Raw genomic sequence first — 25,659 nt, forward strand, 5'->3', positions numbered from 1 at the left:
GAACTAGATTCTTTTGAAAGGATCTCATTTTCATATATCTATAAGGAATTGAACCAAAAAGCTAATCAACTATCAAAAAGAGCTTTGCAATTATCCAGAAAAACCTTTGCAGCTTTTCGCATGGTCCTCTGATCAATATGAAATGTGACATCATAGGCCATCAATGGCATGGAGTTCACCGCCCTCAACATAACCTCCATAGTAAAATTACCTCCTAAGAGTCACATCATCATATTAATATTATCCTAACTTCCATTTTGCGTTCTCCACGCTATTTTACATGTGGTTAGTCTTTAAAATCAATCACTCACATCCTCCAGTCAACTATTACGCCTCCATCCAGATAACTATATTATCATTTTTTCTTTTTATCTTTTAAATATATGTGGTTGTAACCCTCCATCCATATAACTATATTATAATTTTTAATTTTCGCTTCCATTTGGCATTTAAAAGAAACTTCACAGGTAATGTTATTTTTTGCGATCTTTACTATGTATGTGAATGTGGTAATGGTAAAAGGATTGCGTTCAACTTTTAGAATGGACACTTCACCATTCTTAATTATCAAATGAAGGACAAGTGTTATGCAATGATATCTTAAACAAATCAATTTTTTTTTGTGTTTAAAAATTAAAACCATGCGTACTTCCCAATAATAACCGGCAACCTTACCGACATGATAGAAAATACATTAAATATGTTTGAGAAACGCAAGCGGTTGATCATGGAAAAATTCAGTGGGTGGATGCCAGACATAATGGCATGGATATATAAAATATTTCCATGGGAATCTTTTTGCAATTTGGTCAACCTGCAAGATTAGCGGCTTTTTCATAATTCTAGTGTGCACGCTTATCATAATTGAGGACCGATCAGAATATGCTCACAATTCCACGGTTATTGCACTCTGAATAAATTCTTCAATATCATTGATTTCTCAACAGGAACCCACTTCCCAGAGTTGTCCAACATGTAACACACCTGCTCATCCCAACACTTGGTAGAGCCGCTCATGAATATCTTGTCATGCTACATTATAGCGCAGGTATCAACGTCCATACTTTGAGGAAGAGATGCCACCATTTCCCAAACATTTTCATTACTGCTATATCGCATCACTTGCCGGTTAAGGAAGAAATACAAGTTCCCAAGGTAGATAAGCACAACCTTGGGCTTCCCCCAGTAGTCCACATATTCTCCACTCTTCTCCAAATGCCTGAACTGGGATCAAATTCTTCCGCACTCTTATTGAATCGACCCTGCGACTCTGTGGCTTATCCATTTATCACAGTGAATTTACCATCCAAAAATACTTCGTGGCATCGATCTCGCTCTTGGCTCATGTGAGGCAGAACCTCCCACTTGTCATGTTTAACACTATCTGTATCTGCAGTTCGTAAAACGCTTTTCTTGTTGTCCTGTCCTCTGGCGACGCAGATAAGCCCATCGAGAGAAACAGAACACGAGAAGAAGGATCAAATGGTTGGCATATCGGCTCGGCGGTGCCAAGTACCGGACGTGAAGTCATAGATAAAGACAGAGTTGATGGCCTCCCAGCGGGAAGGATTCCATCCCCCAATGATAATCAGTTTATGATACACCCAAACGCAGTGAAAGAAGACGAAAATGCCATCAGAAAATTGGGGAATTGAAGGGAGGCGATCCCAGGGATCCTGTAGAGGGTCATACAGAGTTAACCCATAAACGGGGGCTCTCTGCCACTTATCCTTCTCAACGAAATTCCCTTGAGGAATAGCTTGAATCAAACATACTGCTCGTTAGTCCCCGAGATCTTTCTGTCTTCATAAAACCGTGGGCTACACAACATATCCTCCCAGCGTCTACACACAGCTTTGAGCTTATCATGTGATTTGTAAGACACTCTGAGCAGGCACTCTCGACCGATTTCGTCTGGAATATAGGTATTGTTGAAGTATTAATTTCCATTGTAGCGTATTACTCCAGAAAACCGCTAGTGTTCATCGCACCGCTTTTCATGAGACGGTGGTATTTCTCGGAGGGGCAGCGATTACAATCAGTAGCGGACACGTGGATGAGCAGATTTCCAAAACAACTTTTTTCCCAGACCATAAAGTTAGGCAAGAAAAGTCTGTGCGATATATCTGACAATTGTTCGATTGATAACAAGGCTGACCATCGTCGATTGAAACCAAAGTTGATGCAGGTCTGTGCGATATATCTGACAATTGTTTGATTGATAACAAGGCTGACCATCGTCGATTGAAACCAAAGTTGATGTATATGCCTGCAGCAAATGAATTTGATGTGAAGTAAAAGTTTTTTGTTTGACCGCCAGTTTCAGTGAAGTAATTAATGTATTTACTCCGGTTGGTAAACGTTGGTAAAACCTTTTAATTTTATTATTTTTAATTAACGGGAAGTATGGCAAGTAAAACAAATAGTTATGTTTTGTTGTTCATTGAATAAGCAATGTAATGTAATGAAAAGAATACGCAACAGCGTAGAAGAGCAATGTAAGGGAATGCACAACAGTGCAAGTGAAATGTAATTTTTTTGTGTTGATTGAACTTGAAATGTGAAACGCAACAGCGTGTGAGTAAGCAGTGAATGTAATGAAGAGATTTTTACACACAGCAGTGTAAACTCTCAAGGAGAGACATAGTATTTTTTTTGTATTGCACAGCAGTGCAGAAATGATCTAAAGTTTTTTTTGTTGTTTTTATTTAGAAGAATCCCTCTGGTAGAGGAAGAACTTTTGTAACAGTTGTTTTTATCAATGAATACAAGTTTCTCTGTGCTTGTATGAAACTCTGTTCTCCCAAACAATTTTAGTTTCCGCTGTGTTGAAAAACAGAGCATTCTGTTCTGTTCAGTTTTTGTTTGGAATTATCAGAAATTCCCAACATGGTATCGGAGCTTGTCCAGGCTCTTTGAAGGTGTCAAAGAAGCTGAAGGAAGGATTTCTTGTTGCAGTAGCTTCTCCAGCAAAGTGAAGACTCAGTCAAGAAAGAATACAAGGTATTTCTCAAGTTAGTTTTTGTGCTACTGTTGAAGACAATCAATTATTTTAGATACACATTCAAGTATCTTGAAGCACAGTTAAGAGTGCAAGAATAGCTGGATCCCGGTTCCTTCATTCAAAGCTTAACAGATTGAAGGTCGACATTTAGAACACAAATGGCGAGGTCAAGGAAGAAAGTCTCCAATCCTCCTAAGGATGTGTCTCCCTCTACTACTAAATGGCGAGGTCAAGGAAGAAAGTCTCCAATCAATTTGATGAGGCTCCAAGGCTCAACGGGAACTTTAATATATGGGAAGCAAGAATGAGGACTTTCTTACAGTCTCAAGGGATTGAAATTTGGGAATCAGTGATTGATGATAGCAGGATGGATAGAGAATCCAAGGAATACAATGCAAAAGCAGCAAAGACAATCTTGAATGGGCTACCTGATTTTGTAAAGAAGAATCTAGGAAAACATTCATCAGCAAAGGATATATGGGACAAACTTCATGACCTTCACTCAAAGGGAGCACTGACCACGACCATCAATCAAGAAGGAGATCCTAAACCCATCATACACGCTGAAAATGAGAATGATGACATCAAGTCTGAAGTAGACCTAGAAGATGAAAAGAATGAAAAGGACTTTGTAGAAGAACTCCTCGCTCAACTTATGACTGCCATGGAAGAGATTAACAATTTGAAAAAGGAAAATGAGGCACTTAAGAAGATAGCTCCAATTGGTAACCAAGATCAAACAAGGAAGAAAGTTGACCTCATCAAGCTTCAAGTACAAGAAAGGGATGAAGAGCTTGCCAAGCTTAAGAACGAATTTCATCAAAGCAAAAGGAAGCATCATGAAGAAGGCATATCCATGACAAATCAATTGAATAAAGCAAAGAAGTAATAAAATACCTTGTCAAGTCAACTTGAACAAAGGCACAAGAGCGTGAACAAACTTGAAGAAGAGATTGGTTAGTACAAGGTAGAGGTCTCCTCCCTTAAGTCTCAATTATAAGAAGCCAGGAAACAGGGACAAGGAGCTGAGAAGAGAATGGAGAGAAGTCAAGCAAAGAATGAAGAAATCTTCAAAATGAAGTCAAATATCATCTCCCTTAAAATAGTAGCAGCTGAAGCTACTCGTAGCAAGGAAGAAACTAAGGAACAACTTGCAAAGAAGAATAATGAGTGTGAAAGATTGGAAGAAGAGATTGTCCTCCTCAGAAAAAAGGTTGAAGGGATGAACAAAATCATGAAGAGCTCTCAAGCCTTGGATGACATGCTTAACTATCACAGATGTCCATCTGATAAATCAGGACTCAGGTATGCAGGTGAACCCTCAAACAAGAATGAAAATGCTTTAAGCAAAAGAGATGTGAAGAAGCCAGAAAGAAATTGTGATGCTCCTAGTTCCAGCAAAGGCAAGGAGAAAAATCAAGGCTACAATAGAAGAAATCCTATTCCAAGAAGAAATCTTGCTCCAAGTAGAAAACCAGCTCCAAAAAGAAATGTAGATGATGTCAAAGAGGCAAGAGGCAATGGTTATCATCAAAGGATCTCAAGGCAGAAAGGCTTCAGAAGTACATCAAGGAAACCTCCATCTCCCAGGTACCAAAGTTCATTTTTTGGTTATTGTTATTCTTGTTCAAACTTTGGTCATATGGCAAAAGACTGTAAAGCATCTCATAGAGATAGATGTTATAGTCTCCGACAACCTCCAAGAAACAATTTTACAGGAAGAAATCATGAAATCTTATTCATGAACAATGTAGAATGCTTCAATTGTCATAACATTGGTCATATGGCATGTGATTGTAACTTAACATGGGCTCTTACACAAGCTAGAACCATGCAAAAGAAGAAAGTTACACAAGTATGGAGAAGGAAGGAAATACAGTTCGAAAGTCCCTTGAGCTCTCCAGCCAATCTAAGCTTTTTTTGAGAAGACTCTGCCAAAAGGAGACGATGCATACAGTTAAGGGGAGCCTGTAATTCTTGATCATTATCGCTGAAGCTATTAGTGAACGGGTCCTTATGAAATCCTTGCTGAACTATATTAACAGTCATTCTTTGATGAAGATCATGTTTCAGGAGCCATTTCATGGGCTTCTAAAAAACAGCCTATTGTAGCATTGTCTACAGCAGAGGCAGAATATGTGGCAGCTACAGCAACAGCGTGTCAAGAAATTTGGATGAGAAGAATGTTAAGGAGTTTACACCAAGAGCAAGCAAAAGGAACTGTGATTTTTTGTGACAATAGTTCAGCGATTACATTATCCAAGAATGCTATGTTTCATAAGAGAATGAAACACATTGACACAAAGTTTCATTACATCAGGGAATGGGTAAACAATGGAGAAATTGTTTTAAAACACTGCAGAACTCAGGAGTAGGTTGCTGATATTCTGACCAAACCATTGGGATAGAAAAGTTTTGAATTTTTAAGGAAATGTCTGGGTATGACTGATAACCCAACAATTGAAATTAAAGGGGAGTGTTGAAGTATTAATTTCCATTGCAGCGTATTACTCCAGAAAACCGTCAGTGTTCATCGCATCGCTTTTCATGAGACGTGGTATTTATCGGAGGGGAAGCGATTACAATCAGCAGCAGACACATGGATGAGCAGATTTCCAAAACAACTTTTTTCCCGCAGCATAAAGTTTGGCAAGAAAAGTCCGTGCGATATTGCTGACAGCCGTTCGATTGATAACAAGGCTAACCATCGTCGATTGAAACCAAAGTCGATGTACAATCCTGCAGCAAATGAATTTGATGTGAAGTAAAAGCTTTTTGTTTGACCGCCAGTTTCAGTGAAGTAATTAATGTATTTACTGCAGTTGGTAAACGTTGGTAAAACCTTTTAATTTTATTATTTTTAATTAACGGGAAGTATAGAAAGTAAAACAAATAGTTATGTTTTGTTGTTCATTGAATAAGCAATGTAATGTAATGAAAAGAATACGCAGTAGCGTAGAAGTGTGAATGCAAGGGTAATGCGCAGCAGCGCGAATGTCTTTCTTTTGTGGTTGTTCATTTGAGAAATGAGTGGGAGCACGCAGCAGCGTGAGTATAGTTTCTGTTGGTGAATATGAAAACGCAGCACACAGCAGTGTGAATATGTTTTAGTTGTTGTTCGTTGAGAACTTGCAAGGGAGCACACAGTGCGAATGTAATTGTTGTTCGCTGAAGAAAAAGAATACGCAGCAGCGTAGAAGAGCAATGTAAGGGAATGCGCAGCAGCGCAAGTGAAATGTAATTTTTTTGTGTGTTGATTGAACTTGAAATGTGAAACGCAGCAGCGTGTGAGTAAGCAGTGAATGTAATGAAGAGTTTTTTACACACAGCAGTGTAAACTCTCAAGGAGAGACAGAGTATTTTTTTTGTATTGCACAGCAGTGCAGAAATGATCTAAAGTTTTTTTTTGTTGTTTTTATTTATAAGAATCCCTCTGGCAGAGGAAGAACTTTTGTAACAGTTGTTTTTATCAATGAATACAAGTTTCTCTGTGCTTGTATGAAACTTTGTTCTCCCAAACAATTTTAGTTTCCGCTGTGTTGAAAAACAGAGCATTCTGTTTTGTTCAATTTTTGTTTGGAATTATCAGAAATTCCCAACATGTATAATATCCATGGATATCACTATAAATCCATAGATTACTGAAAATCAAACCAAAACCAGTCTATAGTTAAATCACCGGGATACAAATATGCGGAATACAAACCAAATGAAAAGTCTGAACAAATATGGGGAATACACTAGAAGATGTTAAGCTAAGCACTAGGAAAATATTCGGCTAAACCCTAATGAACAGTATGCACAAATATGGAGAATATATAGGAAGATCTTGAGCTAAAAACAAATCGATTATGTAGAGTCATAAAGGAAAATCTTTAGCTAAAAACAGTGGAAAATCTTGGGCTAAAGACAAATGAAGAGTATGAACAAATGTAGATACTACAACAGAAGATGTGGTAAAACGAATGAAAGCAATGAGCAATTATAGAGAAGAGGACGGATAGGAACAAGTCTTTAAAGTTTAAAGCGAGGTGAATGAGAGACGTGCGAAAATATATAGAAAGTGAAGGTAGCCTAGCGGAGTCGTCCAAGGAGGCAGAGGAATTGTCCAGACGGCCAAAATTGGTCGGAATCCGGGCAAAATAATTTCAAAAAAAATTGTAGAGGCAGTCTTTGAATCATGTTTTTGATGGTGGAAATGGATTCAACACCATCAAAAACATCTAGGACACCTCAAATTTTGAAGTTTAACAATTATAACTTGGATTTACAAAAATCTTTGCCAGATTTTCTCTAAATGTGACCGGAATTTCCATAACTTTCCGGACAACTCCTCCGCCTCGTTAGACTACGCGGTTTATATTTAAACTCATAAAATCCCCTATTCAATCTAAGATATGGACGATGGAAATACTTATGTATTTTCACACAGAGACGTGGTTGTTCTTCCGTCTTGGAATGTATTTTGGAGCTTATCCGCTGAGTCATGATTTTTTTTTAATGATAATATCTGCCTCCGCACATGTTTCTCGAAACGAGAATTAGGAAGTAAATAAAGTTTTGAGTTTAAGTTAATGGTCAATTTCGAATATTCTGAAATCTTATAGTTCAATTTAATAAAACTTTGAGCTTAAGTTAATGGTGGAGAATATTTTGAAATCTCAATAATTCAATAAAACTTTGAGCGTAAGTCAATTAAGAATTTCTAGAATATTCTAAGATATTACTAATTCAATTATTTAACCCCAATAGAGTTCCATGTACGCTGAGCTATGACGCATACGCACAACATTTTGCAGAAGAAAAACGTGGAACCAGGTTATGTGGGAACGCAGATAATTTCCGCAAAGCCCACACGGCTTAAATTAGATTACAAGTGTGTGGGGACAAATATTGGAAACTCATCTTCGGCAAATATTGGAAACTCAGCTTCAGCGACAATATGTTCTATTTAATATTTGTTTTTACCCTTATTTTTAAAAGTATGTTTTATTCAATAATTTCTCTCTCTTTATTATCATCGTTATTATTATTTTTTTAAATGTTTTATTCATTATTTTTTCCTATCACTATTTTTTTCACTTGTGAATGTCTAATATTTAGCCTTACTCCACTCTTATCCTCACTTGCATTTAATCCAATGTTTCCCTTACTCTCACTTATGTTTTATCCAATATTTCTTTTTAAGCCCATCCCCATCTTCAAGAATATGCTTTATTCAATATTTCCCCAACTCCACCTTCATCTTCAAAACATATGATATTATGTTTTATATAGTATTTCTCTCCACCCCCACCGTCCCGTGTCACACCCTCTCACCCTTAATATGTTTTATCCAATATTTGTTGTCATCCCCACATTCAAAACTATGTTTTATCCAATATTTCCCCACACCCATACCCTCAAAATGTATTATATTTGAGGATAGGGGTTGAGGGGGAATATTGGACAAAACATAATATGTTTAGAGGGTGACAATATCCAATATTTCCCCCTCCCCCACTTGTCACCCTAAAAACATATTAAGGGTGACAAGTGGGGGGGAATATTAGATACCCTTACACATATTATGTTTTGTCCAATATTCCCCCTGATCCCTATCGTCAAACATAATATGTTTTGAGGGTGAGGATGGCGTGCAAGTGGGGGGAAATACTTGATATTTGAGTGTAAGGGTGGGGCTGGGGGATATTGCATATTTGAGGGTGAGGGTAGGGGTGGGGAAATATTGGATAAAACATAGTTGAGGGTGAGGGCAAGAGTGGGATGAAATATTGAATAAAACATATTGACGGTGAAGGTGGGGATAAATTTTGCATAAAGCATAATATGTTTTGAAGGTAAAGGTGGAGTGGGGGTAAATATTGGATAAAAAATATTTTTGAGGGTGGGGTAAGGGTGAGGATGGGGGTGCAGAACATATTAGATATAACATAACGTCAAGGGTGAGGGTACTCAATATTTTACCACACTCTCATGAGGGTGGGGTTTCGAGGAAAATATTGGATAAAACATAATATATTTTGAGAATGAGAGTATCCAATATCTAGAGGAATTGTAGAAGTGATGGACACATTATTAGCATATCATGGTGTATGTATCATTAGATCTATCTTTATGCAATGATGATCCTTACATATAAGTTTTAAGTTAATGGTAAATCTAACTGTGTGCCTCTTGTTGGATTGTTGGAGATTAAAAATAGACGAAGACCATGTGAGTCTTTTGTCCACAAGTTACTAATGGTGGTATGTGAACCTTGTCATGATATTGGGTTTCTAACTAGGGTCTTATAGGAAACCATGCGAAAAAATCCCATGACCCATGGTTGTATACTTCATAGTTTGTGTAGTAGCTAAAGACAATGGTCTGAGAGTCATCTTCTGAATTTGTTCTCAATGATAAGGAAGACACCATTGTCATTACTTGAATTTTATTGCTATTATTCAAATGAGCCATGAGGTATAATAATCTCAAGCATTATTAATGCGATAAAGATGGGATATGCATCGCAATGACAATGAGTTGAAGCTACATATGCATGGAAAAGATAGTTAATGGGGTATTATGTTTGTACATTAATGTGGACATGGAAATAACTGCATATTTTATGTTTGCTTCTTGGAGAGGCCCATAATACTTATTTATTCAATAAGGAGTAATTGTACATAATGGCACTTTTACTCTTTTCACCTTCTCATTTTAGCCATTTTTTCCTTAAAATACAAACTTAACAATTTTTATTTCTTTAACTTCATTTACTCTATATTTTTTTCACTTTTAATATTAGCATTAAAATGCCTTTATTTCCAATTAGATCTTCTACTATTTCAATCATGTTCACAAGGGGTTGTAATTATTTTTCACAATGGGTAATTCTAATATTTACCTTATAAATATCCACCCCAACACTCCTTTTTTTCTTAGGAAAAATTATAATTTTCATTATTTAAAAGGAAAATTTCATGCTGAAAGTGCTTTAAAAGTACATAAAAAAAATTGTTGCTCTGAACATCCCTATCCGAAGATGTATCAATATATCTATACATTCTATGCATATACAAAAAAACAACAATAACTGATAAGATCATAGTCCCAAAAACTGTTATAATCAACAAACCTATGAGTAAGCATCATGAGATCATATTCAATCTCTTGTCGATTTATACAATGAGGGAAAAAATCATTTGTCCCATCCATAGTCAGCATCTACCTGCATGTCCTCCATAAACGTTTTATGATAATACTCATGATAATCATCCCCACCCTATTCTAGAACCTATCATAAACCCCGTGACTATTATGTGCCTTCTTTGGAAAGGCCATCAAAAATAACATTTCATTCCATGTAAATATGATTACAAACAATCATATCAAAATTTATTTTTATCATCTTAACATCCTCCAGAATGGGTCTGAGTGTGTGCACGTAAAAAATAGAGTGTTGGTTAAACCAATTAATAACCACACATGAATCAGCGAAAACCTACATCCTATGGCACCCTTTTTCCAAGGCAAATAGAAGAAGAAGCTTTAGACTTAAAATTTCAACATAATTATTAGAGTCGTGGCCAAGCCCACTCTTGAGCTTAACGAAAATGATTCTTGTTTAAATAAAGTATGACACCACCACCACATGATCCATCATCTTGAGATGAACCATTGAAATAGGACCAGGGCAACTATTTGTCAATATGTTTAGCCATAATGGTGTGAGATCTGCTCCTAGTCTCATCGGCTAGAATGAGGTCATATAAAGCAAGCACCTAGGCTGCTATACGATTTGGACAATTTTTTTGTCATGGAAAATAACTTGATTCCTCCCCAGCCAAATACGCTAGCTAATTAAAGGGGGAAGATTCCTAAACTTTTTGGGAGAGGCCTCATTCCACCAAGATAACCAAGATGATTTAAATGGCTCACCATTCCACTATCTTCATACAAATAAAGTTGTGCCCACCAAATTCCATATCTGAGTCAAAACTGGAGCACCCCAACACTATTTTTATTATGATTTTAGCTTTGTTTGTTCCTAATTATAGGGACTGACGACATGAAGCACTCTTCTGTTGAAATTTGGTACCGGAGGACAGGTGGTTCCCTTAGGCTTTGATCTTTGGCCTAGGGAAAAGTGTCCAAAAGAATTTAATTTTTCTCCTAAAGTGACTTTATAATTTTATAAAGTTAAATCTAATTTAAAAGTGACTTTAAGTGATAAAGTTATTAAGTCTAATTTTAAAGTGACTTTTATAAAGTCAATGAAAAATTAGAAAGGAAAAATGACTTTGGAAATAAATGACTAAGTGGGTCTTTATTAAAGTGGGGTGAATTAAAAAATAGAAAGTGAGATTTAAATGAGCATTTAATCTCAACCATTGATCTAAATCTATTTCAGCCATTGGATTTAGAGATCACCCAAAAGTCACTTGGATCACCCAAAAGTCACTTGGAGTTATATTAAAGGAGGAAAAGGAGGAAAAGGTCATTCATTCTTTCATGAGCAGATTGGGAGAAGGAGAGCAAGAGAGCAAGAGAGATTTCTGAGCAGGAAGGAGAAGGAGACAGCAGCTTGGCACACATTCCAAGGCAGCAGTTGAGTAGATTTGTACAGCTGATTCAGCACATAGTGAAAGGCAGATTTTTGCACAAAAATCGAGGAGCAGTTTGCTGATTTTTCTGCACACAAAACGGAGGTCGTACAGCATTTATTGCTGTCCTGTTTTCTGTAATTTCCAGATTGCTGTGAGGCACGGGAAAGGAGATAAGTTGCAAATTTGCTTGCTGATTTTTTGCTGAATAATTATCACTGTAAAAAGACAATTTTCAGAAATAAAGAAGAGCTCTCAAACTGGTTTTCCCCAAGAGTTGTAGGGGGTTTTTCCAGGGTCAAGTTGACCAAAAATATCAGTGTTTTAATGGCTTTTTTTAATTGCTGATTTTTAATTCTGCAATTTCCAGCATTCTGAAAAATTTCCAGAATTTGTGTTTTCAGCAATATTTATTTTTTTCAGTCTGTTAAATGTATGGTTATGGGAATGGGCATTTAACTACATGGGAGAAATAAGGAGAAACTGAAAACCGGGGTGGGAAAACATAAATTTTTACATGGTATCGGAGCTTGAGTGCTGAAGGGCAGTATGGGACAGCAAAAGGAAAAATTACAGTTGCTGATTTTTCACTCAGAAAATTCCAGCAAGCTGATTTTTTCATAAACAACAGTTTTATCTTTACTACAGCAGTGCTATTTTTCAGTTTTAGGACAGCAGGATGTCATTGGGATTGAGGGTGGAGGATAGGCTGGATGGGCATATAAATTACAACGTTTGGAAGGAGAGAATGCAGAGTATCTTTGAGGAGGCAGAAGTCTGGGATATCATGGTGCATACCGCACAGAACCCTGTTTTTGTGCCCATTGATGTTACTCAGTTGGCTGAGTATAAAAAGAAGAACAATAAGGGTAAGAGGCTGATTCTAGACGGAATCAAAGACCATTGCATTCCTCATGTGAGAGGAAAGAGCAATGCCCATGAGATGTGGACAGCATTGTCCAATCTCTACCAGAGTACCAATGAGAACCGGAAGATGGTCCTGAAGGAGAAGCTGAAGAACATTAAGATGGGGAATGATAGTGAAGCTGGATATCTCACAAAGATTACCAATGTGAGAGATGAGTTGGCAGCGATTGGAGAGGCCATTCCACCCACTGAGTTGGTGCGGATTGCAGTGAATGGCCTCCCCCGTTAATGGTTGAACTTTGCTGATGGGGTTTGTGCACGTGAGACCCTTCCTACATGGGAGAGGTTTTGGGATGATTGCATTCAGACAGAGATCAGGAAAGGACAGCTTGGGGCAACCAAGCCAGTTGAGCAGGATGAGGACGTAGCACTGGTGGCAGGAGGCAAGAAAGGCAAAGGGAAGAAGCAGGCTTCCACAAGCAGTGGTGGGGGCAAAGGCAAAGGTAAAGGTAAACAGGGGAACACACAGAAGGACTATTCCAAGGTGAAGTGTTGGAATTGTCAGAAGATGGGACACTATGCAGTTGTGTGTCCGGAGAAGAAGAAGAAGAAGGGGAAGAACCAGGACGTGGCAGCTTCAGCAGAGATTGAGGACTTTGCAGGTCGTTTTGACCGGGAGTTTGCGTTCACTATGTGTGAGTCCTCTAGTGCAGGATCACCTGCCACACAGGTTCAGAGGGAGCATGCTTTTCCCTCGATTAGCGGAGCATCTACAGGTATTTGGTATGTGGACAGTGGGGCTTCACGTCACATGACAGGAGTCCGTGAGTACTTCTCAGAGCTTTCAGAGAGTGGCACTGATATTGAGGTAGTACTCGGTGATGACAGAGTTGTTAGAGCAGTCGGGGTGGGGACAGTGACATTTCAGAGGGAGTCCAAACCTCCCTTGAAGGTGTCAGAGGTTCTTTATGTGCCAGGGATGAGGAAGAACCTCATATCCGTCTCAGCTTTGGAGGACAGAGGATATGAGGTACTGTTCAGGGGAGGACAGGTGTTGATGTATCCCAGGGGCACTCCAGCTGATTCAGCTAGAGTGATAGGTGTACGCCATGTAAAGGTGTACAAGTTTGCATTCCAACCCCTTTTGGCATTGAGCAGTAGTACCGACAGCAGAGCTAGCAGTTCTGAGCTGTGTGAGATTTGGCACCGCAGGATGGGACATATGTATCATGGAGCCTTGAGGACATTGCGGGAGATCACTACAGGTGTGCCAGATTTCAGTACTGATCACTTTGATACTTGCAGAGGTTGTGCGATGGGCAAATTTGCCAAATCCCCTTTTCCCAACAGTGACAGCAGAGCGACGGGGATACTTGATTTGATTCATTCCGATGTGAGCGGTCGGATGTCTCATGTTTCCTTGAGTGGGTATGAGTACTATGTTTTATTCATTGATGATCACTCCAGGAGGACCTGGATTTATTTCTTGAAGACCAAGAGTGAGGTCTTCAAGCGGTTTCAGGAGTTCAGAGCTCTTGTGGAGACACAGACAGGCCGAAAGATCAAGTCCTTGAGGTCGGACAACGGAGGAGAGTACACCCTTGGAGAGTTTGTTGACTATTGTGCGAAGGCAGGCATTAGGAGGGAGTTCACTGTTCCTTACAACCCCCAGCAGAACGGGGTTGCGGAGAGGAAGAACAGATCCATCATAGAGGCTGCCAAAGCTATGTTACATGATCAGGGGTTGCCATTGTTCTTGTGGGCAGAGGCCTGCAACACAGTTGTTTACTTGCAGAACAGGAGTCCGCATCGTGCCTTGGGGCACATGACTCCGGAGGAGGCTTTCTCTGGGAAGAAGCCTGATCTTGGTCATCTTCATATCTTTGGATGCATTACATACTCCTATATACCCATGGAGAAGAGGACCAAACTAGAGCCCACCGCAGAGAAGGGTATCTTTGTGAGCTACAGTGAGACCTCAAAGGCCTTTCGGATTTACATTCCTGCACAGAGGAGAGTTGTTGTCAGACGGGATGTGAAGTTCGAGGAGGACAGGGCCTTTAGGAGGTCACGGGAGTTAGAGTATCTGGATTAGCCAGACCCTCAGCAGCAGTTGAGTCAGTCGCAGGGATCCAGTGGGCAGGGATCAGGAGGATCCGGAGGTACATCTATGAGGATGTCAGGTCCGTCAGTGAGCAGTGGCTCATCGAGCCAGAGGGGTGGTGCTCCGGGCAGCATGCAGAGCAGTTCACAGAGCAGTTCACTAGGGAGTCCACTGATGGACAGTTCACACGGTACCTCAGCTTCTACAGGTTCAGGTGCAGGCAGGAGGACAGCAGACAGACAGTCAGGAGTTCAGGCTACTGATGATAATGAGGAGGAGGAGTTTCATTCTCCGGTGGAAGAAGTGCGCTCAGGGAAGAGGAAGCCCAAGTGGCTTCAGGACACCTTGAGAGATGCCACATCTGTTGCTGAGCCGAAGAGGCCGGTCAGAGAGAGTAGACCACCTGAGAGGTTTTGTAGTTATATGGCGATGGTTACCAGCATCCTTGACTCTGAGCCTTCTAGCTATGAGGAGGCAGCTAGCCAGCAGGTCTGGAGAGAGGCCATGCAGGAGGAGTATTCTTCTATCATGAAGAATGATGTTTGGGAGGTGGTGCCGAGGCCTGAGGGCAAATCCGTGGTTACTTCCAGATGGCTTTACAAGGTAAAGCATGCTGCAGATGGCAGCATTGAGAAATTCAAAGTGAGGTTTGTGGCTAGAGGGTTCTCCCAGGTAGAGGGAGTTGATTATGAGGAGACCTTCGCTCCCGTGGCTCGATATACTTCGATCCGCTCCATTATATCGATAGCAGCAGAGATGGGTTGGAAGATCCACCAGATGGATGTGAAGACCGCATTTCTCAATGGCTTCATACAGGAGGAGGTGTACATTGAGCAGCCACAGGGCTTTGAGGTGCATGGGAAGGAGTCCCATGTGTGCAGATTGAAGAAGGCCCTTTATGGCCTGAAGCAATCTCCCAGAGCTTGGTACTCCAGGATAGATGCATACTTGCAGGGGATGGGTTTCACAAAGAGTGAGGCAGATCCGAACCTTTACTTTATTGTGATTGGTGAGGAGCCTCTCATTCTGGTGCTGTATGTGGATGACTTGATCATTACAGGTGCAGAGAGACTCATAGAGCACTGCAAGAGAGATCTTGCGGCGGAGTTTGAGATGAAGGACATCGGCTTGATGCATTACTTTTTGGGTTTGGAGGTGTGGCAGGAGGAGGGGCATTTCTTCCTGGGGCAGGGGAAGTATATTGTGGACATCCTTAGCAGATTCCACATGGAGGATTGTAGACCCATGTCGACACCGATGGTCACCAACTGGAAGAAGCTTCATGCTTCGGATTCCGAGTTGGTGGATCCCACATTGTACAGGCAGCTGATTGGTTCCTTGATGTATTTGGTCAACACTAGACCAGATATCTGTTTTGCAGTCAACACGATGAGTCAGTTTATGTGTGAGCCTAGGAAGGTTCACTGGGTGGCTGCAAAACACATTTTGCGGTACTTGCATGGGACAGTGGATTATGGTCTGGACTACAGGCAGGGAGATGGAGTGAGATTGGCAGGATACACTGATTCTGATTGTGCAGGTTGTGCTTCTGATAGGAAGAGCACTTCAGGGTGTTGTTTTGGGTTGGGTTCAGCAGTAGTGTCATGGTTCAGCCGGAAGCAGCAGTCAGTAGCACTGAGTTCAGCGGAAGCAGAGTATATGGCAGCCAGTCTAGCTAGTTGTGAGGCTATCTGGCTTCGCAAGATGTTGTTTGGCTTATTTGGTCAGCCGTTGAGACCTTCAGTGATTTACTGTGATAATCAGAGTTGCATTAAACTCACGGAGAATCTAGTATTTCATGACAGGTCAAAGCATATCGGGATCAGATATCATTTCATCAGAGACTATGTTCAGAAGGGAGCTGTGAAGCTTGAGTATATTTCCACTGATGAGCAGGTTGCAGATATCCTTACCAAAGCCTTACCACGGGGCAAGCATGTCTACTTCAGAGACAAGATGGGTGTGGTGAGGAACACCTTCCTCGGTAAGAGGGAGTGTTGAAATTTGGTACCGGAGGACAGGTGGTTCCCTTAGGCTTTGATCTTTGGCCTAGGGAAAAGTGTCCAAAAGAATTTATTTTTTCTCCTAAAGTGACTTTATAATTTTATAAAGTTAAATCTAATTTAAAAGTGACTTTAAGTGATAAAGTTATTAAGTCTAATTTTAAAGTGACTTTTATAAAGTCAATGAAAAATTAGAAAGGAAAAGTGACTTTGGAAATAAATGACTAAGTGGGTCTTTATTAAAGTGGGGTGAATTAAAAAATAGAAAGTGAGATTTAAATGAGCATTTAATCTCAACCATTGATCTAAATCTATTTCAGCCATTGGATTTAGAGATCACCCAAAAGTCACTTGGATCACCCAAAAGTCACTTGGAGTTATATTAAAGGAGGAAAAGGAGGAAAAGGTCATTCATTCTTTCATGAGCAGATTGGGAGAAGGAGAGCAAGAGAGCAAGAGAGATTTCTGAGCAGGAAGGAGAAGGAGACAGCAGCTTGGCACACATTCCAAGGCAGCAGTTGAGCAGATTTGTACAGCTGATTCAGCACATAGTGAAAGGCAGATTTTTGCACAAAAATCGAGGAGCAGTTTGCTGATTTTTCTGCACACAAAACGGAGGTCGTACAGCATTTATTGCTGTCCTGTTTGCTGTAATTTCCAGATTGCTGTGAGGCACGGGAAAGGAGATAAGTTGTAAATTTGCTTGCTGATTTTTTGCTGAATAATTCTCACTGTAAAAAGACAATTTTCAGAAATAAAGAAGAGCTCTCAAACTGGTTTTCCCCAAGAGTTGTAGGGGGTTTTTCTAGGGTCAAGTTGACCAAAAATATCAGTGTTTTAATGTGTTTTAATGGCTGTTTTTAATTGCTGATTTTTAATTCTGCAATTTCCAGCATTCTGAAAAATTTCCAGAATTTGTGTTTTCAGCAATATTTATTTTTTTCAGTCTGTTAAATGTATGGTTATGGGAATGGGCATTTAACTACATGGGAGAAATAAGGAGAAACTGAAAACCGGGGTGGGAAAACAGAAATTTTTACATCTTCTTATTATTTATTCAGCTTATTTGTCCCTAATAATAGGTGGGATTGACATCCAAAACTTTGGAATTTTCAAATTTTTAAATATCTCCAAAAATATCAAGCAAGATACCACCTAATAGTATGATTACAACTTTATAGTCTCCTTTGATTATGAATAATCTCTTTTCAAATATTGAGCATTCTTTTTTTTGTATTTTAAGTTTTGCACTACCTTTGAATTTCAAAATACATCACGGATAAACCCATAGTTCAAAAAGTTACCGGTATTAATCTACCACAAGGGAAACAAGATTTTTTGACTAGTAATTAAAAGACAGTGTCAAGATAAAGAAGTTTCATCCGACCACAACAGTGCCAAAGAAAAACTGGGTTGTACATGATAAAGAAAAATAACTGCAAAGAAAGATAATGAAGAGTTTGAAGAAGTCACAGGAGCAGAGTCCCTTGAACTTGTACTAGCTGACACAAAGGGCTTAAGCTCACAATGGATATGAAATTCTAGGTGAGCCAAGCGAGCATATAATATCTTCAAAAAAGATCGCTTGTAACATTTCACCGTATGGACCTTATTCAAGGAAGAAATAATGTCATTCTGATCTTCATGCTTCTCTTTTAGGACTCTTCCCAACAGAATTTTCATATGTCAATGGATGGTAATATATTTCAATTATTGGTTTTGTCTTCCCATAGAATGGCCAAAATTTGGGAACCAATTGGCGACCTCCTCCATAATTTCAGAATCTGAGTGTGCCTAGCGATCATTAATGGCATAAGTTTCCAGTTGACTAATCTCCTTCCAGATGTTAAGAGAAGTCGTAGAATGAAAAATAACAGTCGCTTCTTGAATTTGGCCCTGACCATGTGGCCAACTTTGCTGAACACCCTCACCAACACATAGCTTGATATTCTGCTTCTCCTGAGGATAAGGCTACAACATGCTACTTCTTGCAGCACTAAGAGATGACCCTGGATCTAATGCTAAAGGCATATCTTGTAATTGATCTTCTATCATCTAAATTTCCCACCCAATCAGAGTCTGTATAACCTGTCAAGCTAACATCAAATGAGTTAGAATAAAAAATACGAAAGTCTGTAGTTCCTTAGAGATACCTCAGTACTCCTTTCGCTGCAAGCCAATGGTTCTCATGAGGTCGAGTCATTAACTAACTCAAAACACTCACTACATAAGCTAGATCTGGTCTTGTTGTGGTCAAATAGATAAGACTACCAACCAACTGTCTGTACAATGTTGCATCTGCATATTTCGAACCATCATTCAGCTAAAGTTTTCTATTTTGCTGTAAAGGTACAAATGCAACCTTGCACTCATCCATTTTAAATTTAGTCAACAAACTCTTAGCATACTTACCCTGGGCCAATAAAGTTTGGCTTGAATCTCTCCAAACTTCTAGACCCAAACAATAATGCAATTCTCCAAGGTCCTTCATCTCAAATTTCTATGATAACTATTGCTTGATTTCTTCAATGAGATTGTCTGCACTTCCTGTCATGATCAAATCATCTACATATAAAGAAATCAACACTATCTGCCCCTCATCATTAAACACAATATACAAATAATAAGTCCCTTCAGAATAATGCAGAGCCCTTCAATTAAAGAAACTCTGTATTTTAATTAAAGATTTGAAAAAAAAAACTTCAATAAAAAAACTTTAATTATCTGAACGATAATTATTAAAACGTTTTGTTGCAAGGAGCCACTGCAACAAGTATTAAAAATTGGCAGATCACTTTGATTCAATGCATATCATGCATATCATGTTCAGCTTTCACACCCTCTCACTAGATGGAAGAGGATCTCATACAACACCGAGGGTGGCAATCTCCTCCACACCTCCTGCAGCCTCCTCCATGGGTACGATCCTACTGTCAACGCCAATTTGAGGTCTATTTTTGCTGCGGGCCTAGATCTTGTTTTTTCTGCGCCCGATCTCACGCAGCCCACCTCTGATACCATGATAAAAAGTGAATATATTAACTATATATTAAATATCTCTTTAAGTGAGATACCTGGAGAGTGTACAAACACTCATACAAGCCCACTCCTTACGGCCTGAATGCCTCCACCTCGCGGCCTCAGAATCAACACTTCAGTTGCGATCTTGGCCTCCCTCGGGCTGGCAGCAGATCTCCTCAATCCCGGAGATGGCATAGTCTTCAATCACCGACGATCCACAGTCACCGCCAGGTAGCAACTCTTCCTCGAGGACGCAACCCACCACAAAAAAATGCATTTTATTTTTTTCCTTACCTTAAGGTCGGCACGACCTTCCCACACGGATCCACGCCGTGCTACGCGTGTATCCAAAGTGAATCTGTGTCGTCACACCAACCATCTAGCTTCAATCACGTCGGCCTCTCCCACTCAGGTATTGGCTCCCTCAGACCTGCAACTCTAATACCATGTCAAGAGTTGCACAGGGAAGACATGAAATGATAAACCAAAACAAGAGGAGCTCACAGGTGCGGATCACCAAGAGCTACCTCAAGCAAAACGCCACACGCAGCTTCACATTAATCTGAATATTAAATAGATACAATTTTTTAGGGACAACAAATCATATCCTAGGAGAATAGGAACTGAATAACTATAGAAAGGAAAATCACAACTACGTAACAATAATAGCCTATTCTCCATTAATTCTAACATTTAATACTACACATCCTTTGACAAGTCATTGAGGTCCAATAAGACGAAGACCAAACATAAAAATAGAGCCTGAACTAACCCACCCAAAGAGAAATATATCCAACCAAGTCACTCCCACCTACGAACTAGCAACGATAATTACAATGGAATCCACCAAGCTACCCTAATAAAAAAATCCATTACACCCTTAAATCACATAAACATCGCCATGCATGAACCCCGAAGAACCAAGAAACCATTAGGTGTTGGGTGCATAATAAGGTTGAACCAAAGTGCACGATGCCAATAAGATTGAGCCATATCAACATAGTAAGAAATGAGAAAAGTAGGCAAATTGAAGGCAACACAGGAACCACTAAAAGTCCACAGGCCTTGAGACACATAAGATAGAGAATATTTGAAAACAGGAATGTCATAGTCATATAAAAGATTGTAAAAGTCAAAGAAAAGGAAGGGAACTAGTGCACAAAAATTGCTACCCATGTTTTTAGGGGTGAACAAAGTCACTAGCATAGGCATTTGAGTGATGACATTGAAAATATCCTCTTTTAAATTCTGCAATCTCGGTAAAATTCCAGCATATAGAAAAGAAAAAGCTTCAAGTCCTGATACTAAGTCACCACCCAAAACCCCAAATAGAGAAATTAAGCACCCAAAACCCCAATCAGAAAAATTAAGCACCCAAAACCAAAAGGAATAATTACTCGCATGCAGTCATGGGTAAGTGTCATTGCATCACTAGAGGCATGTGACCCCCACACTATGGAAGACCAAACATCACTCCATACCTCAGTTGATTAATGTCAGATTCAAAATCCTTGTTTTTGTTTCGAGTAGATGGAAATATAATCCCACCAATGGTGGGGGTGAAGACTAATATAGGCCTAAATTCCATAAAACTTCCAACAACAAAGCAAGATGAGGGTCCTATGAAAAATGAACCATTCTGATAAATAAAATAATGCCTTGCATACTAGAGTTCATGGGAGGGGTTGGCCATACGACCCCCTCTTAATCATAGTGGACGGAAATCGGGTAGAAAGCACCCCTCCCAACCTCCACTGACTCATGTCCCCTTGGAGAAAGCTTAAAAATTTTAAAACATTTAATTATATCAAATTTAATTTATAAATTACTATATTTTTTATAAATAATTTTAATCTACACAACCAATAATTACATTTTTTTAGTATAATATATATTTTTGAGAAAACTCCCATAACATTTTTCTATTTTTTCAAAATAATCTAATCAACAATTTTGACAATTTAACTTATTGAATAACATCTGTAATATTAAAAAAATAAATAAAAAAACCTATTCCAAAAATGTAATCACATAAGCTAATCCTATTTTATTTATACCATACTATAATCAAACAAATTTAACAATGACATTTCCTTTAAAACAAGCATTAAAGTTATTCTTTTAACACCACCTTATAAAACTTTTCACACCAAAATCTCAAATTTCAACGAACTTTTAGCTATTTAGGTTACCAATCACTCTTTTCACTGCTTCACGGGTAAAGAGGCCATGACATTACTAACTTTTTCTTAATTGAAGGAATTTTTTGAGGTTTCTGCACTTTCATAGGATATACTTTCAAAGATCATGATCATGGTAATCTAAAATTTATTATAGTTTATTTGGTCAAAATACAAGGAGTGTAAGCAAATGAGTGTTTGACCTATTCATTTACATTATTGAGAAGCTCATTTTACAATCTAGTGTGAGAAAAAGATATATAAATTTATCTGTCCTTATGTATAGTTTAGAAATAAAAATAAAAAATAAAAATTATATTCTTAAAAAAAAAAAAATATCACGATAATTAAAAAATTTTTCCACCAACCTAAATGAATTTAATTATTCATACCATAGAAATCAAATAATAATTTATTTCCCACCAATGCGAACGACTTTAATAACTCATGACATGGTAAAAATAAAGCACTCGCCATCCAATGCAGCCAACTAGATGCCATCGTCCTTCACGATTCACGAGCAAATCATCTCTGTATTTTGTTTATTTATTTATTTAACCATTAAATATTGATTATTTTAACATTTACATATTATTAATACTATTTATTTATTTTTTTAATTTTTAATAAAATTGATAATTTATATATATAATTTTTTTAATAAAATTAATAATTTATTTTTATTTATATATTGGTTAAAATTTTAAAAATTTATTAGACAAAATTTCTAAAATAAGATGAGTTTCTTTATAGTCGTCATGTTCCAAGATCACAATAGGTATTTAAAGTTTGGGTATTTGAATGTGTTAAAAAAACTTTATCTCTATCTCCATTCACATCATGCAATTATGAACACCTGTACCATTGATATAGTTATAAAACACTCACTATTATGGGAATAAAGTAATTAATTAAATTGAAGGGTTTTTAATTTAATAAAAGTGATTTTTCTTAAATTGTTCTATTGAAATAATATAATTGTTGTTTAGGTAAAAAAAAAAAATGTCTTTTTTTAGTCTTGGCATACTCATGATAGATTTTGGTTTATAAAATGGGGTTGTTTATTCATTTAACCGGAAAATGGATATAATTAGTGGTTGTATATGAAAATTTCAAATGTGTGGTTATCATGTGATTCTATGAGTTTGATATGTTCATTCTTGAACAATTAGGTTTGAGCCTTTAAAAAATGCATGGCCTATGTATTATTATCCCTTGAAATGTTAGAATCCCAAAATTCCTAATTAATTGTGTTTTTTATCTTGTTTTATTATTTATAATGTACTCCTTTACTTCAACTCATTCTAGAGTTATCCATCTCGAAAATACATTATAGCTAATGGGTTTGACCAACCTATTCCAAATCTCTTTTAAAATGTTTTAGCCTATTTTATAAAATCTTTGAAATTATATAAATATTAAATATACATAATTGCATCAAATTATTAATTACTTTAATAATAAACATAAACACATTTGAATATGTTAAATGTTTCTAATATAATATAAAACACTTATATATTTAAAATGTTACTAGATTAAACCATATATTGCAATCAAGTTAAAATTGAAAAATTCTCAAATAAAACTTATATTATCCAAAAATAAAATAAAATCTTTATATAAAATTAAAAAAAACCCAGGCAGTTAAGAATTTGAGAGTGGGTTAATCAACTTTATACCATCATGAACAAGATCGAAATTTTAAATGTGAAATAATCCTTAAATTTAATGGTTTCTACAAATTCTTATTTTGATCATTTAACAAAGAAGATTAACCAAGAATAAAAATTTCTACTTTGATATTTTAACAAAGAATACTGATCAAGAATAAAAATTTCAACTAGAGCAAATCACCTTATTACAAGCCATTTATACGTAAAATTCTATCCCTGTTCACGAGTCCACAGTGTTAATCTCAACCTAAAGCGAGTGGACCCCGTACACGCTATCATGATTCATTGGATCCGTACATCAAATTGCAACGGTAAAGCAATGTCTAACCAGTCATATATACGGTATTTAATGTTTGGGGATATGCACTCACATTAGCCAAATAACATGTGAAAGCCCAAAAATTATTTAATGCCAAAATTTCCCACTCCCGTATTATCGCGTTAACCTGCGTGAAATACCCTATATATAATTGGTTTGGTTAGGCATTGCCGTAAACTCACCCGCATCGACCGACCATGCACATGTTTCTGGACACGAGAAGTACCAGTAATAATAAAGCATGCATAAAATGTTAGAGTATACTCAGCCATAACGTATTCGGCGTTTTGTGTCGCACTGAGTCACGTATACGCTAACGCACTTGACAAGCGTTTGCAGAAGAAAATCGTGGAACCAGTCTTTCTGTGGGAACACACAAATAATCACCGAAAATTCCACACGGCATAGGAGTGATATCATGTATGTAGTCAAAGAAGCCGTGGGGATTGTGATCACACCATCAATAATTGGTGGTACGTCTTTTAAATTATTATTTTTTGAACAATACTTGAAATACACAAACAACTTAGATCGTGATTTTTGTCTCTCTGTTTTTTTAGTCATTACAGGAGGTAGTTGATGCTGCAGCAGCATCCAGTCCACCAGCCGTACAGCAAGCTGAGGTGCGTAATAGATTGGTAAGGCTTCTGCTGCTCCATCGCTGGAATCGGTTAAACTTTTAAAATTACAGTTAATTGGTAATTTAGTTTGTTAGTTTTGAGTATGAGGCTCAGCCATTTGTAATTCCATCTGGGTTGAACAGTGTATTTTAAAAAATGATTTTGAAGTTTTATTTTGAGAATATGAAAAAAATAAAATAAAAAATATGAAAATTTTGATTAGACTTATAAATTTTTCTTGGTACATTAAGTTTTGATTAGACTTATGGAATTGCAAATAACAGACATCAAAGGTATATTAAGTTTTGATTAGATTTATGGAATTGCAAATAAGAGACATCAAAGTATTACAGGCTGAAATTCTAGATTGCGAAAAGCTGAAAGAAAAAGGTTAGCCATTCATATATCCTCCAAATTAGGGTTTTTAAGGTTTTTAACGATACATAACTTAAAAGTGATATAACTTTTTGTTAGAAGATACATTTTTTTGAGACTTAAAGTTTTGATAAATAGAAGTACTAAATTCCTATCCTTACAAGGAAAGGTACCACACCAACAAAACTCTGGAAGGCTTATCCAAGATTAGTGAAAAAAGTGAAGACTTAGAATTTAGGTTTTTCTAAGAAAGTTAATGAAATGGGTGGTAGTTTCAATACTTAGAATTTAGGTTCTCCTAATTAGAGAAGAAATTTTATCAAATGGGTGGCAAAGATTTGAAAATTCAGAAATCTTTCGGTAAAAAGCACAAAAAAATGATTTTTACTGAAATATTTGTCAATTTTCATGATATGGATAATAGAAGCCTAAATTTAGATAAAACTAGATTTATTAGGTTCTCAAGAAAACCTTAAAAGAGAAATTATGGATGAAAGAAAAAGAAGATGAATGAAGACAAGGAAGAAATACAAATTATATGAATACTTTGGAAAAGATTCTCTTTGAAAGCCTTTCTGCAAGGGATATTGAGATAAAAGGAAATCATGAAAATAAGGAAAACAATTTTGTTGGAACTCAATCACCTATGGAGAGTATTATATCATAGTTGGAGAGCACATATATTGAATCACAAAACCATAATCATAATTTTTCATGCCAAGATTTACATATTAGTGTTTCAAGCAAGCACAAAACACTACTACATTACGAAGATCAATATGATGAACTTTGGTGTTAATGATCATATAACAGGGATATTTTTCTAAATCTTAATGTGACCCGATTAAAGCATTAAAGCGTTAAAAGCATTAAAGCATTAAAGCATTAAAGCGTTGAATTGG

General features: G+C 37.6%; 1 pseudogene; it reads right to left on the reverse strand.

The window, feature by feature from the left end:
- Positions 1-1,277: 1,277 nt before the first annotated feature.
- On the reverse strand, positions 1,278-24,034 carry LOC149187523 (F-box/kelch-repeat protein At1g80440-like; annotated as a pseudogene).
- Positions 24,035-25,659: the final 1,625 nt, after the last annotated feature.

This window comes from Pinus tabuliformis, chromosome 3_1, assembly GCF_031772625.1.
Source record: "Pinus tabuliformis cultivar Carrire ecotype Pingquan chromosome 3_1, CPIR1, whole genome shotgun sequence".
In the NCBI taxonomy this organism is placed as follows: Eukaryota; Viridiplantae; Streptophyta; class Pinopsida; order Pinales; family Pinaceae; genus Pinus; species Pinus tabuliformis.